The following is a 24,186-nucleotide window of genomic DNA, read 5'->3' on the forward strand; positions in this document are numbered from 1 at the left end:
AATCCTGCTATTCTATTTGATTGGGCTAAACCTCTGTGCCTTTAATGTCTCCGCCACCTCCCCCAATACATCCTACATTATTCTTAGTTGTTTTCCTTCATGTAGAATTAACCTACAAGGAAAGAAAGGGTTTATTTTAATTCCGATATTTTAGTCCCATTGACTTGCATTGGAATCGGGTATCGGTATCGGATTAGATCCGATACTTTGACGGTATCGGCCGATACTTTCCGATACCGATACTTTCCGATATCGGAAGGTATCGCTCAACACTAGTTATAAGGGTTAAAAGTTGACCAGCAATTTCTCCATTTTTTTTTTAGGGACCACGCCACATTTGAAGTAATTTTGAGGGATCTATATGATGGAAAATACCCAAGTGGGACACCGTTCTAAAAAACGGCACCCCTCAAGGTGCTCAAAACCACATTCAAGAAGTTTATTTACCCTTCAGGTGTTTCACAGGAATTTTTGGAATGTTTTAAAAAAAAATGAACATTTAAGTTTTTTTCACAAAAAATTTACTTCAGCTCCAATTTGTTTTATTTTACCAAGGGTAACAAGAGAAAATGGACCCCAAAAGTTGTTGTACAATTTGTCCTGAGTACCCGGATACCCCATATGTGGGGGTAAACCACTGTTTGGGCGTATGGCAGAGCTCGGAGGGGAAGGAGCGCCATTTGACTTTTCAATGCAAAATTAGCTGGAATTGAGATGGGACGCCATGTTGCGTTTGGAGAGCCACTAATGTGCCTAAACATTGAAACCCCTCACAAGTAACACCATTTTGGAAAGTAGACCCCCTAAGGAACTTATCTAGATGTGTGGTGAGCACTTTGACCCACCAAGTGCTTCACAGAAGTTTATAATGTAGAGCCATAAAAATAAAAATAATATTTTCTCACAAAAATAAACATTTCGCCCCCAATTTTTTATTTTCCCAAGGGTACCAGAAGAAATTGTACCCCAAACGTTGTTGTACAATTTGTCCTGAGTACGCTGATACCCCATATGTGGGGGTAAACCACTGTTTGGGTGCATGGCAGAGCTCGGAAGGGAAGGAGCGCCATTTGACTTTTCAACTCAAAATTGGCAGGAATTGAGATGGGACACCATGTGGCGTTGGGGAGCCCCTGATGTGCCTAAACATTGAAACCCCCCACAAGTGACACCATTTTGGAAAGTAGACCCCCTAAGGATCTTATCTAGGTGTGTTGTGAGAGCTTTGAACCCCCAAGTGTTTCACTACAGTTTATAACGCAGAGCCGTGATGATAAAAATTCTTTTTTATCCACAAAAATTCTTTTTTAGCCCCTATTTTTGTATTTTCCCAAGGGTAACAGGAGAAATTGGACCCCAAAAGTTGTTGTGCAATTTGTCCTGAGTATGCAGATACCCCATATGTGGGGGATAACCACCGTTTAGGCACATGGCAGAGCTCGGAAGGGAAGGAGCGCCATTTTGAGTGCAGACTTAGATGGAATGGTCTGCAGGCGTCACATTGCATTTGCAAAGCCCCTAATGTACCTAAACAGTAGAAACCCCCCACAAGTAACCCAATATTGGAAACTAGACCACCCAAGGAACTTATCTAGATGTGTTGTGAGAGCTTTGAACCCCCAAGTTATTTCACTACAGTTTATAACGCAGAGCCGTGAAAATAAAAAATAATTTTTGTCCCACAAAAATGTTTTTTTAGCCCCCTAAATTTGTATTTTCCCAAGGGTAACAAGAGAAATTGGACCCCAGAAGTTGTTGTTCAATTTGTCTTGAGTACGCTGATACCCCATATGTTGGGGTAAACCCCTGTTTAGGCGCACGGGAGCGCTCGGAAGGGAAGGAGCACTGTTTTACTTTTTCAACGCAGAATTGGCTGGAATTGAGACCGGACGCCATGTCGCGTTTGGAGAGCCCTGATGTGCCTAAACAGTGGAAACCCCCAATTCGAACTGAAACCCTAACCTAAACACACCCCTAATCCCAACCACACCCCTAATCCCAACCCTAGCCACACCCCTAACTCCAACACACCCCTAACCCTAATCCCAACCATAACCCTAACCACACCCCTAACCCTGACACACCCCTAACCCTAATCCCAACCGTAAATGTAATCCAAACCCTAACCCTAGCCCCAACCCTAACCCTAGCCCCAATCCTAGCCCCAACCCTAACCATAACCCTAGCCCTAACCCTAATGGGAAAATGGAAATAAATACATTATTTTTATTTTTTTATTTTTTCCTAACTAAGGGAGTGATGAAGGGAGTTTTGATTTACTATTTATTGCAGGGTTTTTAGTGGATTTTTATGATTGGCAGCTGTCACACACTAAAAGACGCTTTTTATTGCAAAGAATATTTTTTTACGTTACCACATTTTGAGAGCTATAATTTTTCCATATTATGGTCCACAGAGTCATGCGAGGTCTTGTTGTTTGCGGGACGAGTTGATGTTTTTATTGGTAACATTTTCGGGCACGTGACATTATTTGATCGCTTTTTATTCCGATTTTTGTGAGGCAGTATGACCAAAAACCAGCTATTCATGAATTTCTTTTGGGGGGTACTTTTATACCGTTCCCCGTTTGGTAAAATGGATAAAGCAATTTTATTCTTCGGGTCAGTATGATTACAGCGATACCTCATTTAGATTATTTTTTATGTTTTGGTGTTTTTATACGTTAAAAACTATTTTATAGAAAAAATAATTCTTTTTGCATTGCTTTATTCTGAGGACTATAACTTTTTTATTTTTTCACTGATGACGGTGTTTGGCAGCTCGTTTTTTGCGGGATAAGATGATGTTTTCAGCAGTACCATGGTTATTTATATCCGTCTTTTTGATCGCGTGCTATTCCACTTTTTGTTCGGCGGTATGAGAATAAAGGGTTGTTTTTTGCCTAGTTTTTTTTTTTTTTTTTTTACGGTGTTCACTGAAGGGGTTAACTAGTGGGACAGTTTTATAGGTCGGGTCATTACGGATGCGGCGATACTAAATATGTGTACTTTTATTTATTTTTTTTTATTTAGATAAAAGAATGTATTTATGGGAACAATATTTTTTTTTCTTTATTTAAGAATTATTTTTTTTTTACACATGTGAATATATTTTTTTTTTTACTTTATAACATTGCCCAAGGGGGGGGGCGTCATGTTATAGGGTCAGATCACTGCTCTGACATTTTGCAGAGCACTGTGTCAGATCAGCGATCTGACATGCAGGGCAGCGGGCTTACAAGCGCTTGGTCTGAGCAGGCGCTGGTAAGCCACCTCCCTGCGGGACCCGGATGCAGCCCCGTGGCCATTTTGGATCCAGGGCCTGCAGGGAGGAGAAGGTGAGCACATCGCCTTGTACCGAGGGTCTCAGGGCAGACCGCAGGGAGCCCCCTCCCTGCGCGATGCTTCCCTATGCCCCCGGAACGCTGCGATCATGTTTGATCGCAGTGTGCAGGGGGTTAGTGTGCCGCTCCTGGCACATAGTGCCGGATGTCAGCTGCGATAGTCAGCTGACACCCGGCCACGATCGGCCGCGCTCCCCCCGTGAGCACAGCTGATCACACTGGACGTACTATCCCGTCACTGGGAATTAAGTCCCAGGTCACTTTGACGGGATAGTACGTCCAATGGGATTAAGGGGTTAAAGTAATGATGGCCACTCGTTTTTGTTTACTTAGCTGTTTTTTTCTTGCCATAATACAAATTCTAACAGTCTATTCAGTAGGACTATCAGCTGTGTATCCACCAGACTTCTGCTCAACACAACTGATGGTCCCAACCCCATTTATAAGGCAAGAAATCCCACTTATTAAACCTGACAGGGCACACCTGTGAAGTGAAGACCATTCCCGGTGACTACGTCTTGAAGCTCATCAAGAGAATGCCAAGAGTGTGCAAAGCAGTCATCAAAGCAAAAGGTGGCTACTTTGAAGAACCTAGAATATAAGACATAATTTCAGTTGTTTCACACTTTTTTTGTTAAGTATTAGTGATGAGCGAATATACTCGTTACTCGAGATTTCTCGAGCATGCTCGGGTGACCTCCGAGTATTTTTTAGTGCTCAGAGATTTCGTTTTCCTCACCTCAGCTGAATGATTTACATCTGATAGCCAGCTTGATTACATGTGGGGATTCCCTAGCAACCAGGCAACCCCCACATGTACATATGCTGGCTAACAGATGTAAATCATTCAGCTGCGGCGATGAAAACCAAATCTCCGAGCACTAAAATATACTCGGAGGTCACACGAGCATGCTCGGGAAATCTCGAGTAACGAGTATATTCGCTCATCACTATTGAGTATACAGGTCCTTCTCAAAAAATTAGCATATAGTGTTAAATTTCATTATTTACCATAATGTAATGATTACAATTAAACTTTCATATATTATAGATTCATTATCCACCAACTGAAATTTGTCAGGTCTTTTTATGTTTTAATACTGATGATTTTGGCATACAACTCCTGATAACCCAAAAAACCTGTCTCAATAAATTAGCATATCAAGAAAAGGTTCTCTAAACGACCTAATACCCTAATCTTCTGAATCAACTAATTAACTCTAAACACATGCAAAAGATACCTGAGGCTTTTAAAAACTCCCTGCCTGGTTCATTACTCAAAACCCCCATCATGGGTAAGACTAGCGACCTGACAGATGTCAAGAAGGCCATCATTGACACCCTCAAGCAAGAGGGTAAGACCCAGAAAGAAAATTCTCAACAAATAGGCTGTTCCCAGAGTGCTGTATCAAGGCACCTCAATGGTAAGTCTGTTGGAAGGAAACAATGTGGCAGAAAACGCTGTACAACGAGAAGAGGTGACCGGACCCTGAGGAAGATTGTGGAGAAGGACCGATTCCAGACCTTGGGGAACCTGAGGAAGCAGTGGACTGAGTCTGGTGTGGAAACATCCAGAGCCACCGTGCACAGGCGTGTGCAGGAAATGGGCTACAGGTGCCGCATTCCCCAGGTAAAGCCACTTTTGAACCATAAACAGCGGCAGAAGCGCCTGACCTGGGCTACAGAGAAGCAGCACTGGACTGTTGCTAAGTGGTCCCAAGTACTTTTTTCTGATGAAAGCAAATTTTGCATGTCATTCGGAAATCAAGGTGCCAGAGTCTGGAGGAAGACTGGGGAGAAGGAAATGCCAAAATGCCTGAAGTCCAGTGTCAAGTACCCACAGTCAGTGATGGTGTGGGGTGCCATGTCAGCTGCTGGTGTTGGTCCACTGTGTTTCATCAAGGGCAGGGTCAATGCAGCTAGCTATCAGGAGATTTTGGAGCACTTCATGCTTCCATCGGCTGAAATGCTTTATGGAGATGAAGATTTCATTTTTCAGCACGACCTGGCACCTGCTCACAGTGCCAAAACCACTGGTAAATGGTTTACTGACCATGGTATTACTGTGCTCAATTGGCCTGCCAACTCTCCTGACCTGAACCCCATAGAGAATCTGTGGGATATTGTGAAGAGAAAGTTGAGAGACGCAAGACCCAACACTCTGGATGAGCTTAAGGCCGCTATTGAAGCATCCTGGGCCTCCATAACATCTCAGCAGTGTCACAGGCTGATTGCCTCCATGCCACGCCGCATTGAAGCAGTCATTTCTGCCAAAGGATTCCCGACCAAGTATTGAGTGCATAACTGAACATTATTATTTGATGTTTTTTTTGTTTGTTATTAAAAAACACTTTTATTTGATTGGACGGGTGAAATATGCTAATTTATTGAGACAGGTTTTTTGGGTTATCAGGAGTTGTATGCCAAAATCATCAGTATTAAAACAATAAAAGACCTGACAAATTTCAGTTGGTGGATAATGAATCTATAATATATGAAAGTTTAATTGTAATCATTACATTATGGTACATAATGAAATTTAACACTATATGCTAATTTTTTGAGAAGGACCTGTATAATTCCACATGTGGTAATTCATAGTTTTGATGCCTTCAGTGTGAATGTACAATTTTCATAGTCATGAAAATACAGAAAAATCTTTAAATGAGAAGGTGTGTCCAAACTTTTGGTCTGTACTGTATGTGTATATATATTGTGAGGCTGTGGCCTCTGATACAGCTAGGGGGTGCTGTTTGTTCTCCCCAGAATGTGCATGCAGACGGATGAAGTCCATAGGTGTGCATGAGAGTCATGGATTTCCGGTCCAGGTTTTCCAGGTGGCTGAAGGCCACATGTTTGTGTGTGTTTAAAAGCCCTGCAGTAAGGGGTATGGGTGTGTCAGGCCGTGCAGGCCGTGTCAGGCCATGCCAGGCTGTGCCAGGTGTCTGGCCAGGTGAGGCCAGGTGTGCGAGGTGCACGTCAGTGTCAGTCTGGTGTGTGCTGGTCTGCAGAGTGCATGGAGGCCAGCAGAGCCAGCACCCAGGGCAGCTGAATAGCCTGGCACCCACAGCGTACACAGAGATGCAAGTCGTCCATGGTACTGGTCTCGGATGTGGACAATCCTGTGCCCGGAGGTGGACAGTCCTGTGCCCAGAGGTGGTTGTCCTGTGCCCGTAGGAGTCGGATGTGGACAGACCTGTGCCCGGAGGTGGATGTTCTGTGCCCGGAGGTGGATGTCCTGTGCCCATAGGTGGATGTCCTTTGCCCGAAAGAGGACTAGCATGTGCAACGATTGCAAACAGGTGGATATGGTGCCCGGCTGCTATCCGGAGGATATCCTGAATTGTGTACGACTGTGTGAGTAAAGAGTGAGTACAGAGACTTTGTCTTATTTGTACCCGGCAGCACTCCAGAGGATAAAGAGTGCAGTGCGCTGAGTAAGTACAGAGACTTTGTCTTATTTGTACCCGGCTGCACTCCAGAGGATAAAGAGTGCAGTGCGCTGAGTGAGTACAGAGACTGTGATACAGCGATGCAGGACACCCACGAGAACTAGTCAGAGGAGGGCTGGCATGAGTAGTGTCTGCAACATATGAGGCTGTGTGTATGGAGACGTATAGAGTCTGAGATGGCGTGCGGTCGCCCAGGGAAACTGGACAAGGGAAGTCTGGCCTGTTTAGGGACCGCAAATCTAAAGCCATGTGAGATGTGTTACTTTGAACCTGGTGTAAACTGATCACTGAAGTTATATGCATTTATGTGTACTGGACTTTAATGCTGTGAAGAAACACATTAAAAGAGACTTTTGTGTTTGAATTTGTGGGTCACTGCTTCTTCACTGCGTACGAAGCTACTGCAGCTTTACATATGGTGGAGAATGCGGGCAGTGTGAACTGAGGCATACCCCAAAGCGTGCTGCATAGCATTGTGCAAAGTCAGCTGGACTTTTTTTTTTTTTCCTCAGGACTGTCTTGCTGTGGCTTGGCGAGGCCATGAAGATTGAAAACTTCTGGCGGTAACTTGGTGGGGTTACGAAGATTTGCTGTGGATCGGCGGGTCCACGAAGTCTGCGCAGCAGGAGCTGCAGTTCTGGCAGCAACAGCTAGAGGCGCTGCAGTTGCAGCAGAGAATGTGTTTATGTACTGTTTTTGGTGTAGAACTGAAAATATTGAGATACCTGCCATAGGGGTCGCCAAATTAGGGTCAGAGTGTAATCCCGATAGGCTCCCCCTAGAGGTTTTGGCAGGAGAAACTGAAAACGTTGTTTTGGGCGGGGATGTCACAGGGTCATACGGATGCCTTATTATCTCGCGCCCATACGGGGTAACAAGTGTTCAACCCCACAGGTATGAACAGGGGGGGAGGATATGTGAGGCTGTGGCCTCTGATACAGCTAGGGGGCGCTGTTTGTTCTCCCCAGAATGTGCATGCAGACGGATGAAGTCCATAGGTGTGCATGAGAGTCATGGATTTCCGGTCCAGGTTTTCCAGGTGGCTGAAGGCCACAGGTTTGTGTGTTTAAAAGCCCTGCAGTAAGGGGTATGGGTGTGTCAGGCCGTGTCAGGCCGTGCAGGCCATGTCAGGTGTCTGGCCAGGTGAGGCCAGGTGTGCGAGGTGCACGTCAGTGTCAGTCTGGTGTGTGCTGGTCTCAAGAGTGCATGGAGGCCAGCAGAGCCAGCACCCAGGGCAGCTGAATAGCCTGGCACCTGCAGCGTACACAGAGATGCAAGTCGTCCATGGTACTGGTCTCGGATGTGGACAGTCCTGTGCCCGGAGGTGGACAGTCCTGTGCCCAGAGGTGGTTGTCCTGTGCCCGTAGGAGTCGGATGTGGACAGACCTGTGCCCGGAGGTGGATGTTCTGTGCCCGGAGGTGGATGTCCTGTGCCCGGAGGTGGATGTCCTGTGCCCGAAAGAGGACTAGCATGTGCAACGATTGCAAACAGGTGGATATGGTGCCCGGCTGCTATCCGGAGGATATCCTGAACTGCGTACGACTGTGTGAGTAAAGAGTGAGTACAGAGACTTTGTCTTATTTGTACCCGGCTGCACTCCAGAGGATAAAGAGTGCAGTGCGCTGAGTGAGTACAGAGACTTTGTCTTATTTGTACCCGGCTGCACTCCAGAGGATAAAGAGTGCAGTGCGCTGAGTGAGTACAGAGACTGTGATACAGCGATGCAGGACACCCACGAGAACTAGTCAGAGGAGGGCTGGTGTGAGTAGTGTCTGCAACATATGAGGCTGTGTGTATGGAGACGTATAGAGTCTGAGATGGCGTCCGGTCGCCCAGGGAAACTGGACAAGGGAAGTCTGGCCTATTTAGGGACCGCAAATCTAAAGCCATGTGAGATGTGTTACTTTGAACCTGGTGTAAACTGATCACTGAAGTTATATGCATTTATGTGTACTGGACTTTAATGCTGTGAAGAAACACATTAAAAGAGACTTTTGTGTTTGAATTTGTGGGTCACTGCTTCTTCACTGCGTATGAAGCTACTGCAGCTTTACAATATACAGGTCCTTCTCAAAAAATTAGCATATAGTGTTAAATTTCATTATTTACCATAATGTAATGATTACAATTAAACTTTCATATATTATAGATTCATTATCCACCAACTGAAATTTGTCAGGTCTTTTATTGTTTTAATACTGATGATTTTGGCATACAACTCCTGATAACCCAAAAAACCTGTCTCAATAAATTAGCATATTTCACCCGTCCAATCAAATAAAAGTGTTTTTTAATAACAAACAAAAAAACAATCAAATAATAATGTTCAGTTATGCACTCAATACTTGGTCGGGAATCCTTTGGCAGAAATGACTGCTTCAATGCGGCGTGGCATGGAGGCAATCAGCCTGTGACACTGCTGAGATGTTATGGAGGCCCAGGATGCTTCAATAGCGGCCTTAAGCTCATCCAGAGTGTTGGGTCTTGCGTCTCTCAACTTTCTCTTCACAATATCCCACAGATTCTCTATGGGGTTCAGGTCAGGAGAGTTGGCAGGCCAATTGAGCACAGTAATACCATGGTCAGTAAACCATTTACCAGTGGTTTTGGCACTGTGAGCAGGTGCCAGGTCGTGCTGAAAAATGAAATCTTCATCTCCATAAAGCATTTCAGCCGATGGAAGCATGAAGTGCTCCAAAATCTCCTGATAGCTAGCTGCATTGACCCTGCCCTTGATGAAACACAGTGGACCAACACCAGCAGCTGACATGGCACCCCACACCATCACTGACTGTGGGTACTTGACACTGGACTTCAGGCATTTTGGCATTTCCTTCTCCCCAGTCTTCCTCCAGACTCTGGCACCTTGATTTCCGAATGACATGCAAAATTTGCTTTCATCAGAAAAAAGTACTTGGGACCACTTAGCAACAGTCCAGTGCTGCTTCTCTGTAGCCCAGGTCAGGCGCTTCTGCCGCTGTTTATGGTTCAAAAGTGGCTTTACCTGGGGAATGCGGCACCTGTAGCCCATTTCCTGCACACGCCTGACTCAGTCCACTGCTTCCTCAGGTTCCCCAAGGTCTGGAATCGGTCCTTCTCCACAATCTTCCTCAGGGTCCGGTCACCTCTTCTCGTTGTACAGCGTTTTCTGCCACATTTTTTCCTTCCAACAGACTTACCATTGAGGTGCCTTGATACAGCACTCTGGGAACAGCCTATTTGCTGAGAAATTTCTTTTTGGGTCTTACCCTCTTGCTTGAGGGTGTCAATGATGGCCTTCTTGACATCTGTCAGGTCGCTAGTCTTACCCATGATGGGGGTTTTGAGTAATGAACCAGGCAGGGAGTTTTTAAAAGCCTCAGGTATCTTTTGCATGTGTTTAGAGTTAATTAGTTGATCCAGAAGATTAGGGTAATAGGTCGTTTAGAGAACCTTTTCTTGATATGCTAATTTATTGAGACAGGTTTTTTGGGTTATCAGGAGTTGTATGCCAAAATCATCAGTATTAAAACATAAAAAGACCTGACAAATTTCAGTTGGTGGATAATGAATCTATAATATATGAAAGTTTAATTGTAATCATTACATTATGGTAAATAATGAAATTTAACACTATATGCTAATTTTTTGAGAAGGACCTGTATATATATATATATACATATATATATATATATATATATATATATATATATATATATATATATATATACATATATAAAATGTTATTTTAATTTGTTAGTGTTTTAGGAGGTTTAATAATGCAGCAGCAATTTTTCATTTTTTCATGCAAAGTTACAAAATGTATTTTTTAGGGACCTTTCCAGGTTTGAAGTGACTTTAGGGGTCCCATATATTGGGAAACCCCAAAAAGTTACACCATTTTAAAAACCGCACCTCCTGACATATTGAAAACTACAGTCAGGTTGTTTATTAACTCTTCAGGTGCTTTTCGGGAATGAATGCAAAGCGGCATGACAGGAATGAAAATGTGTGTTTTTACCACCTAAATGCCGCTAACTTCTGAACAGGTTACAACAGCCATGGTTTTGGCTATTTGGTCGTGAACTGCCATGGCAAACATCAGGACCACACAATCATCATCTGAGGGCACAAATTGGGATAAAGAGGAAGCCCCCGCACTCTGTTAACCATTTATATGATGTAGTCACTATTGACAGCAGCATCTAAGGGGTTAACAGATTTTGAAGGTACAAACACTCATCCTGGCTTATACAGAAAGTTGTCAGCTATAGTGTCCAGCTGGTAGATGCTGTATTGTCACCTGTGTGGGGAGGCTATTCTCTTATATCTCAGGTCAGTTAAGGCTGCTTTCACACTAGCCCGACGTACCAACGCATACTGTGAAAAAAATGCCCGATGTGGGCAGCGGAAGCAGTCTTAGGACGCTTCCGCTGCCCCACTGCAAGGTCCGGGGAGGAGGGGGCGGAGTTTTGGCCGCGCATACGTGGTCGAAAATGGTCTCGACGCACAAAAAAAACGACGGTTGCGACGTGTGGCACTGCGTCACAATGCATCACTAATAAAAGTCTATGGAGAAAAAACGCATCCTGCGGGCAACTTTGCAGAATGGGTTTTTTCTCCACAATGACGCATTGCGACGTGCAGTGCCCAACGCTAGTGTGAAAGTAGCCTAAAAGGCGTATTGGCGGTCATTAAGGGGTTAAACAACTGTATATAACTCCCAAGTAAATCAAACTTCTGTCTGTGAAATCAAACTGTCCACTTAGGAAGCAACACTGATTGGCAATCTCTTTTAGGCCGGTTTCACACGTCAGTGGCTCCGAGACGTGAGGTGTCAGTTTTCTCACGTACCGGAGACACTGACACACGTAGACACATTAAAATCAATGTGTCTCTGCACATGTCATTGATTTTTTGTGGACCGTGTGTCCATGTGCAAAACACGGAGACATGTCAGTGTTCGTGGGATCGCACGGATCACACGGACCCATTAAAGTCAATGGGTCCGTGTAAAACACGTACTGCACACGGATGCTGTCCGTGTGCAGTTCGTGTGCCGTGCAGGAGACCTCCCATAGGGGTGGAGCCGCATATTCATCACTGTAATGAGCGGTACCACGTGACCGCTCATACAGGAAGAAGCTGCGGTGCTGAGAGGAAGCAGCGAGGGAGCCGGGTGAGTATTTTATTTCCAGCAGGCAGGCGCACAGGTGGTGGGAGGGGGGTGGTGACAAGGATCTTTATTTAAAACACAAAAAAACAAAAAAAAACAATGATTTTTTAATTCATTCTCTTCAGCGAACGCTGCTGGGAAGAAGGAATGAATTCCGGCTTCAGCACCAGAAGCAGGGGACAGCGCTTATCTCTAGCACGGTCTCCTGCATGGTCCGTGTGGTACCCAGTCGGCACACGGGCGGCACACGGCTGCCGCACGTGTGTCACACTGATGTGCCATGTGAGCTCACGGACACACGGACACGGATAACTCCGGTACCGATTTTTCCGGTACCGGAATTATCTGGACGTGTGGGGCAGGCCTTACATGCTGTTGTGCAAATGGAATAGACAACAGATGGAAATTATTGGCAATTATCAAGACACACTCAATAAAGGAGTGGTTCTGCAGGTGGGGACCACAGACCACATCTCAGTACCAATGCTTTCTGGCTGATGTTTTGGTCACTTTTGAATGTTGGTTGTGCTTTCACACTCGTGGTAGCATGAGACGGACTCTACAACCCACACAAGTGAATTATCAGAATATAACACAAGCCTAGGTTAGGCAGCTTTCAAAAGATCAATCCATCAGAGAAAAAGAAAAAAGCTAACATTTTATTAGAGTCAAATTAAAAATAAGTATTTGATAAAAATGACAAAGTATGATAAAACGGTAGAGACAACATGTGCAAGTAAGGCTTCTTTCACACTAGCGTCGGGCTCGGCCCGTCGCTGTGCGTCGGGCCGACGTTCCCGACGCTAGCGTGGTCTCCGCTGCACAACGGGGGCAGCGGATGCATTTTTCCAGCGCATCCGCTGCCCCATTGTGAGGTGCGGGGAGGTGGGGGCGGAGTTCCGGCCGCGCATGCGCGGGCGGAGTTCCGGCCGCGCATGCGCGGTCGGAAAAGACGTTTACGACGGAGCAAAAAACGTTGCAAGCAACGTTTTTTGCCCCCGACGGTCCGCCACTGCACGACGCACCCGTCGCACGACGGGTGCGACGTGTGTAAATCCGTCGCAATGCGTCATCTAATATTAGGCTATGGGGAAAAAACGCATCTTGCAAACACTTTTGCAGGATGCGTTTTTTCGGCAAAACGACGCATTGCGACGGATTTCAAAAAACGCTAGTGTGAAAGTACCCTAAGGCAGACCACACCAGTATGGAAAAATGCCAAGGTATATCAAAATAAATATCGCTACAAAAAATGAGTAGAATATTATAAAATGATACTATGTATATATGAAGTAAAAACTTATATAAAAAAGGGTGAAAAACCTCTTTTGTGGTCGTAGTGACCTGCATAGAGCCTCCAAAAGGTTTATCTGGTAGTTAGCAAACAGTGTACATAATAGCAGCAATAAATATTGCACCATAACAGTAAGTAAAGTGCATGTGCCAAAAATGAAACAGTGGAGAGGCCAATTTATAAGCAAATAATGGAAGAAAGGAATATCATATGTAGCTAAAGGTGACCAAGATAGTAGTATGGCATTAGTAGCATAAGCATATTACCTGTAAGGTGTGGACCGGGAACCCCGACGCGCGTTTCGCATACAGCTTTTTCGAGGGGTGCTAGGGTGTGTGTTAAGGTCTAGGAGCTTATATATCATGTGCGCCCAGCATTAGTGGCAGCGGCTGTGTGCGCCTAGTGTCCGCCTAACGTCACAGGTCTCGGCGTCATGTGACTCTGATGCTCCTCCCTGCCTGACACGTCAGTGCGGGGAGGCTGAACCAGACACATGAAGACACGTCGCCCCGGCAACACTCGTGCAGGACATCCGGATGGAGCGCACACCGCTGGGAAGCAAGGACTGGTAATGTAAAAGGAAGATTTGCAAAATGGTGTGGGTTAAGTGAAAGGTGCAAAGAAAAATGATGTGAAGGTATGCGTGCAAAGGGATGAGGTAGATGTTACATGGGAATGTAGCTGTGCAAATGAACAATTACATGGATATGAAGTGAAAAAGATAACAAGAAAATACATGATTCAGACCATTATTTGATTATGGGTGCAAATATTTTGTGTGAGGAAGATATGAGTAGAAGTGGAAAAAAAGGGAGAAAAATGGTGTGGAGGAGTAATTACAAAGGAGTAGGGTTATAAGATAACAAGTGAATTTATGAATAAACAAGCTCATCAATATAATTATTATAATTAGGAAGGGAAAAATAACAAAAGAAAAAAGTTAGACCATTATATAATTAATGGATTTACATGTGATAATCATGATATTGTGTAAAGCATATATTAAGGAATACAAGTGTGTAAAATATTTTGTTTATATATTATAAACTAGAAGCATATAGTTATATGAAGAAAATAATAAAGAAGCGAAGCTTGGGTCCGTTCACATATGAAGACATCCTCTAAAAAGTCCTCGCAAGAAAGCCAGCGGGTGTTCGATGGCGATTCACACAGAAGATGCCCAGGACATCCACGATGGACACTAATGATAAAAAGTTTCAATATAGGGAAAAATATAAATATAAGGTATCTATTAATAAAGAAGAAAAAATAAAGGGTTAAAACATGATAAAAAAAGCTAAAATAAACATATACAAGACTAGAGAAAAGGGGCAAAACTGAGTATTTCGTTAAGACCATTTGGTTGAACAGATCCTACCCTGTGAATCCATTGGGCTTCTAGTTGGGCAAGGGACTTTCTCCAATTCCCTCCTCTTATGTCGATGTGTATCTTGTCTATGCCTATAGCTTTTAGGAGGGTGGCATCACAATTATGAGTCGACTTAAAGTGTCTTGGCACAGATTTAAGGAGTGTTGGGTCTTCAATTTTACAGGCATTGACAATGTCACGATAATTTTCTCTGATTCTGGTTTTAAGAGGTCTGGAAGTGAGGCCTATATAAACTTTAGGACATGGACAGAAGGCATAATAGATCACACCTATAGTATTGCATGTGATATGCTGAGTGATGGAAAAGGTTGTTCTTCCATCACAGGAATCAAAAGTACTGGCACGTAGCATATTGGGACAGGCAATGCAATCACCACATGGAAAGAAGCCCCATTTAGGCCCTCTAGCAGAAAAAGCTTTATCCAATGTTGGTCCAGGGTTATAGCTCCAGACAAGATGATCTTTAAGGTTGGGGGATTTTCTGTAAGTAATGGAGGGATGGTCAGGCAGGTATTTGGAAAGGGTGTGATCTATTTTCAATAGAGGCCAAAATTTTTCCAATGCATTTCTCATGCTATACCAATTACTGTTGTATGTGGGAAGGAATCGCATTTTAGGGTCAAGGAAGGATTTCCTACGAGATTTTAGTAGTTCCCCACGATTAGCCTTTTCACCCCTCTTTAAGCCTTTCTTAATGCTCCTGTTTGAATATCCCCTTTCCTGAAATCTGGAGGATAGAATGTTAGCTTGTTCGGTGAAGTTTCTTTCATTGGAGCAAATTCTCTTGGCCCTAAGAAACTCGTGGTGGCATGAGATGGACTCAACAACACACATAAGTGGCTCAGGTAGTGCAGCACATCCAGGATGGCACATCAATGCGAGCTGTGGCAAGAAAGTTTGCTGTGTCTGTCAGCGTAGTGTCCAGAGCCTGGAGGCACTACCAGGAGACAGGCCAGTATACCAGGAGACATGGAGGGGGCCGTAGGAGGGCAACAACCCAGCAGCAGGACCACTACCTCAGCCTTTGTGCAAGGAGGTACAGGAGGAGCACTGCCAGAGCCCTGCAAAATGACCTCCAGCAAGCCACAAATGTGCATGTGTCTGCACAAATGGTTAGATCGAGGCTAAGTGCCAGAATTGGCAAATCTTAGAGATGCGCCTTTTCTGGGGTGGCTGAGTGCTGATGTTTTGAGCCAGGGGGGCCAATAGCCATAGGCCCTTCCTAGGCTATTAATATCAGCACGCAGCTGTCTGCATAGCCTTTGCTGGTTATTAATTTTAGGGGGACCCCACGTAATTTTTTTGGGGGGCTCCCCTATTTTAATAGCCAGTAAAAGGCTAAATATACAGCTTTGAGCTGATATTAATAGCCTGGGAAGCTTCATGGTTATTACCCCCTTTCCAGGCTATAAACATGTGCCCCCAGTCACTGGCTTTCCCTCTACTGGTCGAGTAAATTGCACAGGAGCCCACGCCCTTTTTTTCCTGTAAAATAATCTTTTATTAGTTAAATATATGTCCAGTAATTTGCAGACACACTGTACTAATTGTATTTGCCACTGACATCTATAAATCTACCTATTCTATATGTATTTACTGTATGTAATCCATCTCTTCTATCCTGTCGGCTCCTTCAGTGATTTTACAGAAGGCAGCAGATGAATTACTGGCTTTTCTTCTATCTTTCTGTGCATTATAAATACTTACATGTGTGTATTACTGACATGTGTATATATATATACTGTATATATATATATATATATATATATATATATATATATATATATATATATATATACAGTATAGTATATACACTGCTCAAAAAAATAAAGGGAACACTTAAACAACAGAACATAACTTCAAGTAAATCAAACTTCTGTGAAATCAAACTGTCCACTTAGGAAGCAACACTGTTTGACAATCAATTTCACATGCTGTTGTGCAAATGGAATAGACAAAAGATGGAAATTATTGGCAATTATCAAGACACCCTCAATAAAGGAGTGATTCTGCATGTGGGGACCACAGACCACATCTCAGTACCAATGCTTTCTGGCTGATGTTTTGGTCACTTTTGAATGTTGTTTGTGCCTTCACACTCGTGGTAGCATGAGATGGACTCAACAACCCACACAAGTGGCTCAGGTAGTGCAGCTCATCCAGGATTTCACATCAATGCGAGCTGTGGCAAGAAGGTTTGCTGTGTCTGTCAGCGTAGTGTCCAGAGGCTGAAGGCGCTACCAGGAGACAGGCTAGTACACCAGGAGATGTGGAAGGGCCGTAGGAGGGCAAGAACCCAGCAGCAGGACCACTACATCTGCCTTTGTGCAAGGAGGAACAGGAGGAGCACTGCCAGAGCCCTGCAAAATGACCTCCAGCAGGCCACAAATGTGAACATGTCTGCACAAACGGTTAGAAACCGACTCCATGAGGATGGTCTGATTCCCTATGTCCACAGGTGGGGGTTGTGCTCACAGCCCAACACCATGTAGGGCGCTTGGCATTTGTCACAGAACACCAGGATTGGCAAATTCGCCACTGGCGTCCTGTGCTCTTCACAGGTGAAAGGAGGTTCACACTGAGCACATGTGACAGACCTGAGAGAGTCTGGAGATGCCGTGGAGAGCGATCTGCTGCCTGCAACATCCTTCAGCATGACCGGTTTGGCAGTGGGTCAGTAATGGTGTGGGGTGGCATTTCTTTGGAGGGCCGCAGCCCTCCATGTGCTCCCCAGAGGTAATCTGACTGCCATTAGGCACCGAGATGAGATCCTCAGACCCCTTGTGAGACCATATGCTGGTGCAGTTGGCCCTGGGCTCCTCATAATGCAGGACAATGCCAGACCTCATGTGGCTAGAGTGTGTCAGCAGTTCCTACAAGATGAAGGCATTGAAGTTATGGACTGGTCCGCCCATTCCCCAGACCTGAATCTGATTGAGCACATCTGGGACATCATGTCTCGCTCCATCCACCAACGTCACATTGCACCACAGACTGTCCAGGAGTTGGCGGATGCTTTAGTCTAAGTCTGGGAGGAGATCCCTCAGGCGACCATCTGCTGCCTCATCAGGAGCATGCCCAGGTGTTGTAGGGAGATCATACAGGCACGTGGAGGCCACACACAATACTGAGCATTCTGTAATGCTGTAGATAAGCACCCAATGTATCCTGACAGATGAGAAAAAGAGGTTATATTATACTCACCCAGGGGCGGTCCCAGTCCAGTTCTGGTCCGATGGGCGTCACGGTCTGGGGCCTCCCATTTTTTTAACAGGGCAGACAAAGTACACCTGTGCCGGAACCGCAGCGTGAATACAAGAAGAGGATGTCATTGTAAGAAGATGGGAGGCCCCGGACCGGACCACGGTGCCCATCGGACCAGAACCGGACCGGGACCGCCCCTGGGTGAGTATAATATAACCTGTTTTTCTCATTTGTCAGGTTACATCGGGGCTTATCTACAGCATTACAGAATGCTGTAGATAAGCCCCTGATGCTGGTGGGCTTAGCTCACCTTCAATTTTGGGGGTGACAGGTTCCCTTTAAATCTCTTTTTTGGACCATTGTGCCTGAGGAAAATAAGCGCATTAATAATTCTGCACAACTTAATAAAATGTGTTAATATCCTTAGGCCACGTCTCATCAAACAAGTGCACTTCAAGCACTTAACTTTATACAGATTAGAGTTAGAAAATCTGTATACAAATAATGATATGGTCAAAATACTTACCGTACTTGGCCTAATAATTTTGCAAGCAGTGTATATGTATATGGAGCGCCCCCACTGCCGCAGGGCCGAGGGGTACCCGGTACCGGGCCTCTGAGTCTCTGTTCTGGGGTTGTCACGGTGGCTAGACCCGGTCCGTGACCCTGCTGAGGGGCGTCCAATGAAAGGTGTGAATGGTGATGATGTTGTGGTGGTGCGGTGCAGGTCGCAGTAAATAACAAGGACACCAGGTTGCAGTCTCTTTACCTCTTTACTGAAGGCTTCAGGATCCTCAATCCGGAATACGGTTAACCGGGCTGCGTAAGTCCGGCCGGTCCGATGGCACCTCCAGGGTTCCCTTTGCAGGTGGAAATCTGTGCCTACCTTCTAGCGCTTGTGTGTTGTGGTCCTCCCCTGCTGTGCTTACGGGATAGTCCCCACAACTGTTGTGTCTGTTTCTGAAGTTCCCTCACAACTCGATTATGGTGTTCTGCTTCGTCCCCCAGATGATATGGCAAGGACCCGTATGACGGGTAGGCTCGGAGGTCTTCCCTGACCCTAGAGTCGCCCCTCTCCAAATGTTGCCCCCTATGTCTTCTTAGGTGATTTGAGTGAGACAGCCCGCCTATAACTGACTGTCCTGCCGTAGGTTTGAAGTAAGGCCTGGAGCTCAATACTTCCTCGGCGTTCCGGCCACCGGCTGCGCGCCTCAGTAGGATGTTGCCTCGACTTACAGCACGACTCCTACTGGTGTTTCTCCTTGTTGCATTGATCTCGTTTCTCACTCAGCACAATAAACCTCGCTTCTTGTCCTTTCTTGGGGAACCGCCGCAACGGGGTGCAGGCGCGGTCCCGTAACGTTCTTTCTGTTCACTAGGATCCCACCCCTAACAGGGACCCCCCTGAATCTTCCCCTGCAACACCCTCTGCCACAGGATGTTGCCTGGTTCCAACCCAGTCAGCTTTCTGACTAACTTCCTATCCAACCCCCAGTTTTACCAGATTGTGAGGAGTGGCCTAATACATAGCACCCTTAGCTCCCCCTGGAGGCCAGACTGTGAAGTGTATTGGTGTCTGTGATACCTGGTCAGGTGAACTCCTTCAGTGCCATCGGACGTACCATAGCCCCCTTAGCGGCGGAGCATCAGTACTGCAACGACCAGGACTCTGGGGCGCTGCATATATATTAATTTTTTTTTTTTTACTTTTTACATTTTTTGGTCTCCTAAAGGAACTTGAACTTGCGTTTGTTTGATCACTTACACTATATACTGCAATAACACAGTATTACAGTATAAAGTGAAAATTACGTTCTATGAATTCCAACCACAAGCTAGACTTCACAGGAGGACCAAGAGGGCCTTCAGAAGACACCGGCTGTCATTTGTAACCCATCAGTTCCTCATGCTCACGGGTAATCAAGCCATTTAAATGCTGCTGACAGTAGCACTTGTAGTTAAAGAGCAGCAGTTCCTGTTACAGGCAAATTCTGGGTATGTAACACAGTGGCCGGGTATGTTGTGGGCACCCGCCATGACCACATGCTGTAAATTTACGTTATGTAGTCGTTATCAGGATATAGAGGGTTTCCAGCTTCAGAAAACCCATGTGTCCCAGCTGCAGTTTGTTTTTAAAAACCAAATTATGCATTACTCACCATCCCTAGGTCAAGCGCTGAATCTCTGCTGCTGCTCATTTATCTGCTGTTAACTGCAACGCTGAGGTCATGGCGACAGTACTGCAGCTAATCAGTGACTTCAACAGCTCGAGCCATCAACTCGTCTAGAACCACTGAGCTCAGTTATCAGCTGCAGTGCTGTTGATGTGACATCAGCGCTGCAGACAATAAACTACACTGGGGCAGTGGTGGATACTCAGTTCTGGACCTCTGGAGAGTGAGTCAAGCAGAGTTTATTTTTTAAAAACAAAATGCAGCCAAGGAACCAATACCTTGAAAATGCTTTTAATAAAATAGTGGGCATCCCTAGACGGGTGATGTTACTTAATATACAGTTATAGTCAAAAGTGTAAGCACCCTTGAAATTGTTCCAGAAAATGAAATATTTCTCCCAGAAAATTATTGCAATTACACGTTTTGTTATACACATGTTTATTTCCTTTGTGTGTATTGGAACAACACACAAAAACTGAGAAAAAGGCAAATTGGACAAAATTACACACAAAACCCCAAAAATAATATTTGCTTGCACACCCTCTGGAATAAATAACTGCAATCAATTGCTTCCTATAACCACCAAGAAGCTTCTTATACCTCTCAACTGGAATTTTGGATTCTTTTGCAAACTGCTCCAGGTCTCTCATATTTGAAGGGTGCCTCCCCGCCTTCTCCCAACAGCAATTTTAAGATTTCTCCACAAGTTTTCAATGGGATTTAGATCCAAAGTCATTGCTGGCCACTTAACAACTCTCCAGCACTTTGTTTCCATCCATTTCTGGGGGCTTCCTGAAGCATGTTTGGGGTCATTGTCCTGCTGGAAGATCCACGATCTAGGACGCAAACACAGGTTTCTGACACTGGGCACTACATTGCGACACAAAATCAATTGCTAATCTTCAGATTTCATGATGCCTTGCACACAGTCAAGACACCCAGTGCCAGAGGCAGTAGGTGCTTTGTAGGCCTCATTCTGTTTTTGGTAAACATGAGATGGATGTGCTTTACCAAAAAGCTCTATTTTAGACTCATCTGTCCACAAGACACTTTCCCAGAAGGATTTTGGCTTACTCACGTAGCACAGGGACATTAGCTACAGTGCCATGGTTTATAAATCTCTTCAAATCCGTGCCTTTGATGCCCATCACCCTGCTCCCTTTCTTTTGATCACTCTGGAATGCCCGCCCCATCTGCAATAAACTTCATGTGATTCACAACCTCTTTACCTCTCGTCGTAATTTTTCCTTCCTGGGCCTCACTGAAACATGGCTGACACCCTCCGACACAGCCTCCCCTACTGCGCTATGTTATGGCGGCCTACACTTCACCCACACTCCTCGCCCTGGCAACACACATAGTAGAGGAGTGGGCCTTCTACTTTCTTCCAATTGTTCCTTTAACCCAATCCCACCTCTTCCCTCCCTAATCCTCCCATCTTTTGAAGTCCACTCTGTCCACATCTACACTCCCTGCAAACTCCAAGTGGCTGTCGTATACCGATCTCCAAGCCTCACCACTGCCTTTATTGACCAGTTCCCACCTGGTTTCTTCACTCTCTCTGCTGACATTCCCATGATCATCATGGGTGACTTCAACATCCCCACTGACACCCACCAGTCGGCAGCTTCCAAACTCTTGTCGCTCACTTCATCTTTTGAACTTACTCAGTGGTCCTCCTCAGCAACCCACACAGACGGATATACATTAGACTTAATCTTCACCCATCTCTACTCCCTATCTAACTTTACAACATACCCTCGACCTCTATCTGATCACCATCTACTCACGGTCTCATCACTGTCCTCCTCACCTGTCACCCATGTTCACCAACTTGCGCACCATAGCAGAAACCTCGCACATCTAGACACTCACATGCTCTCTGACTATTCTACCGCTGTCCTCCATATCTTCACTCCACGACACAGACACTGCCATTAGTTTCTACAATACCACTCTTGCATCAGCCAGCGACTTGGTCGCCCCTGTCATGCATAGCAGAGTGTGACAAATCAATAGACAACCCTGGCACAATAACATCACTAAAAAGATTCGGCAAGTATCTAGAATTGCAGAGCGGCATTGGAAGATAACGCATTTGCAAGACGACTTCAACACATTCAAACAAGCAACACTTACATTCAAATCAGCTCTCACATGCTAAACAGGCCTACTTTACATCCCTCGTATCTTCCTTATCCCACAACCCCAAACAGTTGTTCAACACTTTTAACTCCCTCCTCCACCCACCACTGCCCCCTCCAACTTGCCTAATCTCTGCCGAGGAGTTTGCCATGCACTTCTAAAATAAGATATACCAAACAAGGCAAGTCTTTGTTGTCCGACCACCACAACCCCTTTGTATACCAGACCAATGCCCTAACCTCATAATTTCCCTCTCCAAAATCACTGAAGATGAGCTTGCTCATCTTCTCTCCAAATTACACCTCACCACTTGTGCACACCCATCACACCTACTCCCCAACCTCACCACTACATTTATCCCATCGCTAACCCATCTCTTCAACCTATCACTAACTTCTGGTACCTTCTCTTATGCTTTCAAACATGCCACATTCACACCTATCCTCAAAAAGCCATCCCTTGACCCGAGCGCTTATGTCCAGCTATCGCTCCATAGCTTTGCTCCCATTTGCTTCCAAACTCCTTGAGCAGCACGTCCATGCTGAACTTTTCTCTCACTTTGCATCTAACTTGCTCTTTGACAACCTACAGTAAAGGTACCTTCACACGAAACGACATCGCTAGCGATCCGTGACGTTGCAGCGTCCTCGCTAGCGATATCGTTTCGTTTGACACGCAGCATCGATCAGGATCCTGCTGTGATGTCGCTGGTCGCTGAATAAAGTCCAGAACTTTATTTGGTCGTCCGATCGCTGTGTATCGTTGTGTTTGAAAGCAAAAGCAACGATACCAGCGATGTTTTACACTGGTAACCAGGGTAAACATCGGGTTACCAAGCGCAGGGCCGCGCTTAGTAACCCGATGTTTACCCTGGTTACCAGCGTAAAAGTAAAAAAAACAAACAGTACATGCTCACCTGCGCGTCCCCCAGCCTCTGCTTCCTGACACTGACTGAGCGCCGGCCCTAAACTGAAAGTGAAAGCACAGCGGTGACGTCACCGCTCTGCTGTTAGGGCCGGAGCTCAGTCAGTGTCAGGAAGCAGACGCTGGGGGACGCGCAGGTGAGCATGTACTGTTTGTTTTTTTTACTTTTACGCTGGTAACCAGGGTAAACATTGGGTTACTAAGCGCGGCCCTGCGCTTAGCAACCCGATGTTTACCCTGGTTACCCGGGGGCCTCGGCATCGTTGGTCGCTGGAGAGCGGTCTGTGTGACAGCTCCCCAGCGATCAAACAGCGACGCTGCAGCGATCGGCATCGTTGTCGCTATCGCTGCAGCGTCGCTTCGTGTGAAGGTACCTTAAGGCTTCCGTCCCCACTATTCCAATGAGAGTGCCCTGAACAAACTTACTAATGACTTGCTTACAGCCAAAACTAACAGACAATTCTCTATACTCCTCCTTCTTGACCTGTCCTCTGCCTTCGACACAGTTGAACTCTGCCTCCTACTACAGATCCTCTCTTCCTTTGGTGTCAAAGACCTTGCCCTATCCTGGATCTCCTCATACCTTACCAACCGCACATTTAGCATTTCCTACTCCCATACTACCTCCTCATCTCTTCCACTCTCTGTTGGTGTCCCTCAATGCTCTGTCCTAGGACCCCTTCTCTTCTCAATCTATACCCTTGGCCTGGGACAACTCATAAAGTCCTATGGCTTCCAGTACCATCTATATGCTGATGTCACTCAGATCTACCTCTCTGGCACAGATGTCTTCCTCTCTGCTGTCCAGAATCCCAGAGTGTCTATCAGCCATATCTCTTCTCGCTGCACTCCTGCTTCTCCTCTTTGCAAGTCCCTTCACTGGCTCCCAATTTCCCAGCGTATCCAGTTTAAACTACTAACACTGACCTACAAAGCCATCCATAACCTTTCTCCTCCATTTATTTTCAAACTAATCTCCCAATATCTTCCCTCACATAATCTACGGTCCTTCCAAGACCTCCTTCTCTCCTCCATGCTTATTCGCTTCTCACCCAATTGCCTCCAAGATTTCTTCTGAATATCTCCCATCCTCTGAAATTCTGT

Source organism: Ranitomeya variabilis, chromosome 5 (assembly GCF_051348905.1).
Source record: "Ranitomeya variabilis isolate aRanVar5 chromosome 5, aRanVar5.hap1, whole genome shotgun sequence".
Classification (NCBI taxonomy): domain Eukaryota; kingdom Metazoa; phylum Chordata; class Amphibia; order Anura; family Dendrobatidae; genus Ranitomeya; species Ranitomeya variabilis.